The sequence below is a fragment of the Gavialis gangeticus genome, unplaced genomic scaffold (assembly GCF_001723915.1).
Source record: "Gavialis gangeticus isolate Ggan-Ray unplaced genomic scaffold, GavGan_comp1, whole genome shotgun sequence".
NCBI classification, from domain to species: Eukaryota; Metazoa; Chordata; order Crocodylia; family Gavialidae; genus Gavialis; species Gavialis gangeticus.
The window spans coordinates 53858200-53867547 of NW_017729034.1; the positions used below are offsets into that span (position 1 = coordinate 53858200).

At 42.8% G+C, this 9348-nt stretch overlaps 1 long non-coding RNA gene across 1 annotated transcript; it reads right to left on the reverse strand.

Annotated features, from left to right (window-relative positions):
* Positions 1 to 237: 237 nt before the first annotated feature.
* Positions 238 to 6200, reverse strand: LOC109304341. The gene is made up of 4 exons (XR_002099365.1): positions 6102 to 6200; positions 1210 to 1417; positions 813 to 933; positions 238 to 596 (listed from the first exon to the last, which is right to left on the reverse strand). It is a non-coding gene; the product is annotated as an uncharacterized LOC109304341 (long non-coding RNA).
* Positions 6201 to 9348: the final 3148 nt, after the last annotated feature.

The window sequence follows — 9348 nt, forward strand, 5'->3', positions numbered from 1 at the left end:
TATGTTAGTTGAAAAGCATAGGGTACCTGGAAGCATTGTAACATCGGCTACATCAGTTCTAAGATTGTCTGTCTGGCACCATTCCCACAGGCAAAATGTTATTTCCAGATTAAATAAAAAAAAGGTGGAACAGATCCTACTGCCTTTCATGATTTATCTTTAATAACAGAATGACTAAACTGAGAATTTTAACGGGAAGGCATTGTTAAAAAGTATTGCACAAGTATTAATTCCTTGAATAAGCACTATGTAGACATGACACTAGATGCTGTAATTAGCATTTTTTTTAAAGAAATTTCCTTTTCATCAAATCTGACTTAAGATAGTCTCAGATGGAAATTTAAAAGAGCTAGGAATGGTCTTTGGAGACATATTACTCACAACTTGCACATCTGTCCAATACTATACAGCGCTGAGGAATGTAAGGGAGAATATTGAACAGTATTTATTGAACCTTTTTAGAGAAAAGTGTGAATCGGAGCTTTTACCAGTTGTCACTGCCTTGGTAAAGTGTTCTGCTAGACACTTGCCAGGCTGCTGACTGGTTGCTGGCAGACCTGAGATGAAGTCCTTGGACTGAATTTAATTTAGCACTGCTGAAAGAGAGAACTGATTAAACTAGTTGTTGAAAGTTTTAGTTTAAAGAAGGGGTGTCAAAGATACAGCCCACAGAGCGGGGTCATCCAGCCTGTGAGGCTCTCGAAGGGTTCTTGGAGGAGGGAGGTTATCTGGGTGGGAAAGGGGGGAGAAGGCAAGTGAGTGACAGCTATTTTAATCCTTGAAGCTTCCTGAGCCAGCACAATGACACTCACCCTGATACTGGAGATGGGTGAGAATCCATCCCACAAGTCTCCTTGTCATCTGGATTGGACCCAGAAGGAGTCCCACACTCCAGCTCCAGTCCATGAGGTGGGAATGGATGAGTTTGACACTCTTACTTTGAAGAGAAATAATAAAAGTTTGTTAATATACTTGGCACCTTACTCCTTAAATATTTCCTTTGAGGTAATATCGATGTAATATAATTCCTCAAAATATCTAGGATGATGGTTAATTCAATTAATTAAAATGAATACGTCATCTACAGCAGTGTTCTCAAGCTTTTTAGATTCAAGGCACCCCTCATTAGACTCAAGAAACCCCTTCATAACTTCTGTGAATTAAGCCTAACCCCATTTCAAAAACAAATGTATTTATTACAGTGCTTACCTCCTTGCAGAGAGGCTGGGCAGGGGGGACAGGGAAGCAGCCAGGCAGGGAGAGCCTGAGCCTGCCCTTATCTGCTTATGTTCCCACACCCTGCTTATCTCTTCAGGCTGCCGGCAACATCCTTTAAAGCATCTTGCAGCACCCCAGGGTACTTTATCACCCTGGGCTGAGATTCACTGATCTACAGATTTATCAACTGGAAACCTAACTATGAATGGATTAAATTTGAGAACACAATGATGAAATGCATTTATATGATTCAAATGAGGATTCAAAGGAAAAGCAAATATCCTTTCCACAAGGAAATATTTGCTGTGGTTTTTGCAAGGCCCAGACATTTATTAGGAACCTTGCAAAATTGCTATGAAACTATATTAGTCCCAGCACAAAATGATTCATCCTAACTGTACCAGAATGATTGATGCTAATGAAGAAACCACAGGAAACAACACCCCCCAAACCTCAACCCCCTTTGATATTTTAATGATCTGTTGACTAACAGTTAGGGGTGTGAGAAGCGGGCTGTATTCGATTCAGATTTGGATTCGGCCTGATTCGGGGGACAGTGATTCGATTTATTGATTTGGATCACTGTCCCGATTCAATTCAGCCAAATCCAAATCTGAAGCTTCAATTCTGATTCAGAGAATCAGTGATTTGGCTATAGGCACAGCTTTAAATGTTTTTTCTACATTGCTTGAGGTACCAGGCATGGCTCCTGCACACTGAGATGCTGGGGCGGATGGAGCATCCCACAGGAGTGCAGGGGGGCTCCCCGTGTGCTCAGCGGCGGACCCAGAAGTGGACCGCAAGTACTTTTGGTCCACTTCTGGGTCCGCCACCGAGCATGTGGGGGACCCTCCCCCGCACCCCTTGGCTCAGCGATTGTTTTGTCTCCATCTGTGTCTATCTCCCCGTCTCTCTTGCTATCTCTTCCTGCATCCATCACCATCTGTCTCCCTCTGTGTCTCCCTATCTCTGTCACTGTCTGTCACTGTTTGTCTCCTGTGTCCCTCGCTGTCACTGTCTCCCTATCACAATATCACTGTCTGTTTCTGTCTTCTTCTGTGTCCCTCACCATCTCTGTGTCTTTCTCTCTGCTGCCATCTTTTCATCTCTGTTGCTGTTTGTCTCCTTCATCTGTTGCTTCTCTACTTCTCTGTCTTTCACTGTTTTGTCTCACTCTCACTGTCTCCCCATCTCGCTCTTGCTGTCTTCTCCTGCATCCATCGCCATCGCTGTCTCCTCATCTCGCTCTTGCTGTCTCCTCCTGCATCCATCACCATCGCTGTTTCCCCGTCTCGCTCTTGCTGTCTCCTCCTGCATTCATTGCCATCGCTGTCTGTCTGTCTCCCTATCTTGCGATTACTGTCAGTCTCTGTGTCATACTCCTTCTGTGGCCATGGCTGTGGCTCTCTCCCTCCCTCTCTCTCTGTGGCCATCTCCTTCTGTGTCTTTGCTGTCACTGTCACTGTGTCTGTCTCCTTTTGTATCTGTCACTGCCCCTCCATCTCTGTCTGTCTCTGTCTCCTTCTGTGTTTCTGTGTCCGTCTCCTTCTCTGTTTGTCTTTGTCTGTCTGTCTGTCCATTGCTGTTGATCTTGGTCAGTTTCCCTGTCTGTCTGTCTTCCTCCCGTCCTCCCTCCCTCCCTCCTTCCCTCTTTCTTTCTCTGTCTGTGTGTCTCCTTCAGCTTCTGTCTCTCTGTGTCTCTGTTTCCCTCTCCCTTTCTCTTTCTGTCTCATTACCTTTTATTAGCTTACTTATCTGATCTAATTCATAAGTATGCTGTATGATAATTTCCCTATACTTTTTGGCCTAAAATTCTACCTTTACACTTCCCACACAAGGTCATGTTATGTTACATCTTCTTCTTACCTTGCAACAGGTTTACACATTTTAGTTTAACCTTAGTCATCACCAAGTTTGAACAAGGCCTTTGCAAGCTTGTGCAAATAGTTGATATGGTCAGCTTTACTAATCTTAATTTAATATGGCCTTGGTGAACTTGCCTAATTCAATGATGAACATAGCTTTTGCTAATCTTGTTGTTGAATTTTGAGATGTGGAAATGTGGTTGGGGGTTTAACAGCTGTCCTAACTGTAGACTTTTTCAGCTACAAGCCAAGCGATTGGATCTGGCGCATGAAGTTGGGATGTTCATGTTGATTCTGCAGCAGGGGACATCAGTAGTGATCGGGTGTCAGGTCAATGCTGGTGGGGGGTAGTGGCAGTGGTGGCCATGTCAGGACTGGTGGCTTACCTTCAGACCAACCTGTTAAAGTGCCTTGAGTGCTCCTGAAAGGTTGCCGGTTCCTAATCTAAAGTATCTGCTTCTTGTCATGGTCAGTGGCAGGACACTGGGTTAGATAGATATTGGTCTGACCCAGTACAGCAATTATTAGGTTCTTATGACATGTGAGGAGGTGTTTTTTGGGGGGTTTTTTTGCGGGGGGGGGGTTGTCTTTTATTTACAAGTTACACTAACCATGTTAATGGTTTTACCCTTTTATTTACAAGTTAAAAATGCATTTCTCCATTATAGGTTCATAAATTGCATAATTTAACAAGAACTGCATTAACATCTCTATTTACTTGCTTTAAGTAAGTGTATTACTGAAACTCTGAACCACTTGAGCTCTGGTAGTCCTGATTTGGCTTTTATTAAATCAGTTTTTGTTTTATTCCTTTGACAACAGAAAATAAATTAGAATTAAATAGAATTAAATTTTAATTTCTCATAATGAGACAACCCTTCTGCAACATCCTATCATGTCCCTATTCCTGAGATGCCTTTCTGAAAGAGGCGAGGGAGACCCTAATTTTAACAACTTTCAAAAATTCTTAAAATATTTAATGCTAAATAAAATCAGCTTTCAAGACAATAAGAGGTTAATATGTAGATTCTACTGGATTTTTTTGTTTTGTGCTTTTGTGTGAAAGAGGAGTATGCTAATTAATGTTCTGGACACAAAGTTATTTTACCAAAAAACCCCCAAACAGATGCCTGTCCTGTAAAGAGTACAAAGTATGGCTGGCTAGAATATATTGAATTACAACTAGGTTAAAGAGCAATGCACATGATGAATCTTTGTTGAATTCTAATATGTGTACAAGTTTAAGATGATTTATTAAATGTGCAAAGATGAGGCTTATGCATAAACTATGAAGCTGGGCATGCTTTAGAACTGCTCAAGCTTAGTAAATTTTTTTGTCTTTGTACTCACTTTTATTCCCCCAGTTATTTCTTGTTTTTTGTTTTCTTAGTACTATTTGAATGGCTCAGTGGTCAGTGCTATTTTAATTTTGACCTAACTTTAGTATTCTTTTTAGTTTTCTCCTGGTGAAAGATGCCCTTGTCAGAATGCGTGTGCTATAAGCTGTATTGTGCAAATTTGGAGATGTTTTAAGCAACAGGTTCCCAAGATACAGCCACCCAGAGAAAAAAAGCTTTAACAAGGCTTTGGAAAACTTGATGTCCCTGCTGACGGATGTTTGCTTTGAGGTCAAATCCATGTTTGCACTGATCTGTGACTCAAACCATGATTTTGATGAAGCCTCAAATGGTCTCAGTCTCTTAATATTTACCCCATTTAATGCTGTACTCTCACTGCCCTTTGGGAAAGCAACATTAAAAACAGCATTCTGTTACTGAAAGAACTGGCTTCTATAAATAGGTGAGTGCCTCACACTCACAAGCCAAACAGATTACACTGCACATATCCATATTGCTTGTTGAAAGGTTTTCAAGGCTGCCAGTTTTCAGATGAGGTGGGTGACCATTGAGCCTGCCCTACCCAAACCAGCATCAGTTGAAAGCTAGCCTTTTGTGTAAATCTTATGGAGAAGGGCAGAAAGCATATTACTACAATCTACCTGTATTAAGGGGCCCTTTATTTTGGGGAAAGGCAATCGGAGTTCAGTAGAAAGTGCTTCAATCTCTAGGCCATGGAACCCAGTGCCCCTCTGAAGAAGCAATATTGAACATAGAGTTCAACAAAGTATTATGCTGTCTAGCCTAATGCCCCTGCCCCTCTTGATAGATTTGACCTTCTCTCTCAATTTCTTAATGTGAGCAGCAGTGTTGCTGTTTTGAGGGATGGTCTCTGCTTCTTGTGCATGTCCTGGGAATCTGGGGCAGACTCCCACATGTGGTCAGAGCCTCTCTCCCTGCTCTACTATGAGAGTCAAGATTAGTAGAAAGTAGTATAAAGCAGAGGCTGTTCCCTGAAAGACTTTAATGAATTTGGGAGCCATGTCATGTTGGAACAGACCAATGGTCCATACAGTTAGGAGTAATTTAGTCATCGTTGGTGGATTTTACACAGGAAGGCATAATGTTCCTAATGACTATCACGGTTGTGCAAAACAGTACCATGGAGGCCAATTGCTTTCTGTCCACTGCTATAAGAAATCTTCCCAGGAACAGAATAGCCACAGGCTATATGCCTAGTGTGAGCACAGCTGCTCTTCTTGGTCACATGAGGAACATCCTCTTCAGAGTCTACTGAGAGACAGGGCTCAGTAGTAAACCTTTGCAGCAGGAAAGTCATTTTTTCCAAAGCTTTGTTAAAGCAATTTTTTTTAAATATTCTCAAATGGACCAGATTAATACTATAATGGATTATAGCTATTGTTATTTTATATTATTAAAGTATATGTAATACTAGCATGTCTATATTGGAATTAGTGTTGCTATTGTTATGGTGAGGACACAGGATTCAGAGTAACAAAGGACTTAATGGTTTTTTTTTACTTCACTTGTATTTTCCCCTCTTTTGACGTGATTGCTGGATTTCTGGCTGTTTACAGACACTTAGGCCATTAATGAATGTACTGTCCACTTGTACTTTAGGATATCATGTACTTTGTATTGCAGAACATACTGGACTTACCATGGATCATCTTCCTGTTTAAGTAGTCCCTTGAAGATTTGCTAGCTCCCTGGGTGGGAAGAGAGGGATGAGCTGTCTGTTATGCTTTTGCTTTGTGTTCCTCCTTTAAAGGAAGGATGAGAGTTTTAGCAGGAATGCCTCCTGAGCTGGGTTGGCATGAAGTCCGCTTTGTTACTGGGTTATTGGTGCAAATACTGAGAGGTTGGCAGACCAGAGTCAGGATGTTTTCTCCTCCCCGAGTAAAATATCATGCAATCTTCTGCTGCACATCAAGTGTTCTTGGTCTCTTCACACTCAAAACAACTAAATTCAGTCTAACATGTATATTGATTGACTGATTTGATTGATGTACCATATTTATTGGAATACAAGACAAGGATTTTTTCCCAGTCAGCATTGGAAGGGCATACACAAGGGCCATGTCCAGACAAGCACAGTCATGTGGTATGTGGTGCTGCAAACACATTTGCAGTGCTACATACCGCACAGTTTGGAGTTCTCTGCGCTGCAAGGGCATACTACCTAAGCATGCACTGCTCCTTTTTTTCCCCCCCAACAGATTTTTTTGACCCTGAATATCTAGGGGTCAAAAAAAAAGCAGAAAAAAACCCGAAGCAGCGCACGCTCAGGCAGCCTGCGCTGCTAAAAAGTAGAGCCAAGACGCTCAGAGTTGTGCTGCAGCTGCTAGCCAGGCTCTGCTTGGTAGGATCACTGTGGCTGTAGCTCCGGGAGGCCCTCAGAACCCCAGTTAAGGCTGCTGGGGTCAGCACAGTGCTGGCCACATCTGCACCTACACCACTCAGGGCAACTTGCCATGCCCCAAAGTGCACATAGCATGGGTGTTCCCCAGGGAAAAGCAGCAGCAGCGCAAGGTGTACTGCTGCTACTTGTCCCTGGGGAGCCAGATGTCCACACACATCTGGATGTGCCCAAGGAGGGCAAGGGGTGGGGAGGGGGGGTCTGGCCCCTGCCCTGCTACCACAGCAGTGGGGGGAAGGTGACTTTATGATAACCCTCCAATAATTAGATTCTATACATGGAAAATTATAATGAATTCATAAATTTCCTTGTATAGAATCAAATTACTTAGGGGTTATCTTGAATTCAAAGCTGTCTTGGATCCAGGCAAATTTGGTATATGTATTTCCATACTTTCAGCAGAAAGATCAGGCCTGTGAAATTTGAGCCTGGAAGCTCTGACTAACGCTAAAGTAGAACTTGGAATGAAAGCATGTAGACAATCTTATCTACAGCTCTTACTAATACACCAGAGGCAATTCACTAAATTGGTTAAACAAGTGTTCAGAAACTTTCCAGTGTTTCCTAGTACTTTTTTTTAATCAAGTACAATTGTCATCCTTATCTCTTATAGAAACCATAGTGGGCAAATTGTTTCTAACAAATCATATGATAGGGAATAACTACATTTTTAATGTGCTACTTATGTCTTGCCTGACTACAATGAGTAGAGGTATCTTCTACTTGGGCTTGTTTTCTTTCCTTCTTATTTATTTTTGAAAATCTTTCAATCAGGACTCAGTAGATTTTTGCAAAAAAAATTCTTTAAAGAATTTTTTTTAGAAAAATCGTGTTGGTCTAATAGAAGACATCATCTCTACTATGAGTCCTGATTGCCTTTTCCTCCAGACCAATACAGCTACAACCTGGATACCTTAAAATCTTTCAGCATTCATAATAATTTTTGCATGGATTAAGTTGGCTGCTTCACTGGGAAATTAGCCTATGAAAGCCCATTTCAAAGAAGGGAATTTTCTTTACATTTCATGAAGTTACTGAGAAGCTTCAATAAGAGAGGTTCTTTTCTCCACTGTCCCATCATAGCTGGTTTGATAGTTGTGCAGTGAATTTTACTGCTTAAAGCTGCATTAACTTGATTATGCAGTTTTACATTAAGAAAATAGACTTATACCCATGTTTGGTGTGTTTGTTTAGGAGATGGTGTGATGGTTTCTAGTTTTTGTAGTCAGCTCTGTGAGAGGACAAAATTCCCTAAAGATTTAAAAACAAACAAACCTAAGTTTGAATATGAGGAATTGAACATGTTTGAGAAGGTCTGCAGAACTTGACTCTCTGGTATTTGCTGCACTAGTGTAAAGCTGGTGTCTAGGGAATTATCTACTGATTGTTATCTACTAACAATTTCTTTGCTTCCATTTTCCTGAGCAGACACTGGGTCACCCGCCCCACTGGGACCCCCGCAGGCCCCAAGGGAGGCGCACCCAGGCCTAGGGTCAGCGAGGATCTATTCAGGGAACTTCTGGAGGGACTGGATGTATTTAAATCAGCAGGTCCTGATGATCTCCACCCTTGAGTACTGAGGGAATTAGCAGAGGTCATTGCAGGACCCCTGTCACGGCTTTATGAGCACATGTGGTGCTCTGGTGTGGCACCAGAGGACTGGAAGAGGGCCAATGTGGTTCCCATTTTCAAAAAAAGAAGGAAGGAGGACCCAGGAAATTATAGGCCAGTTAGTCTTACCTCGATCCTGGGTAAGCTTTTTGAGAGAATTATTCTGGCGCATGTCCACGAGGGGCCAGCAGGGGAGATTATGGTTAGGGGCAACCAGCACGGGTTTATTAGAGGCAGGTCCTATCAGACCAACCTGGTGGCCTTCTACAACCAGGTCACCAAATCCTTAGATGCAGGGGTAGCAGTGGACATAGTCTTTCTGGACTTTAGGAAGGCCTTCAACACTGTCTCTCACCCTTTTCTCATTAAAAAACTAGGAGACTGTGGAGTCGACACCTACACAGTCAAATGGGTCACTAGTTGGCTAGAGGGCCGCACCCAGAGAGTGGTGGTGGATGGGTCATTTTAAGCCTGGAGGGATGTGGGCAGTGGAGTTCTGCAGGGCTTGGTCCTCGGGCCCGCACTGTTCAAAATCTTCATCAGTGACTTGGTCGAGGGGGCAAAAAGCACCCTGTTCAAATTTGCTGATGACACTAAGATGTGGGGGGATGTGGGCACGCTAGAAGGGAGGAATAGGCTGCAATTGGACCTAGACAGGTTACAGGGGTGGGCAGATGAGAACAGGATGGGATTCAACACTGACAAGTGCACGGTGATGCACCTGGGGAGGAAGAACCAGCAGCATACCTACAGGCTGGGGGACTCCCTTCTCATCAGTACAGAGGCAGAAAAGGATCTTGGAGTCATTATTGATGCCAAAATGAACATGGACCGACAATGTGGGGATGCAGTCAGGAAGGCCAACCGCACCTTGTCA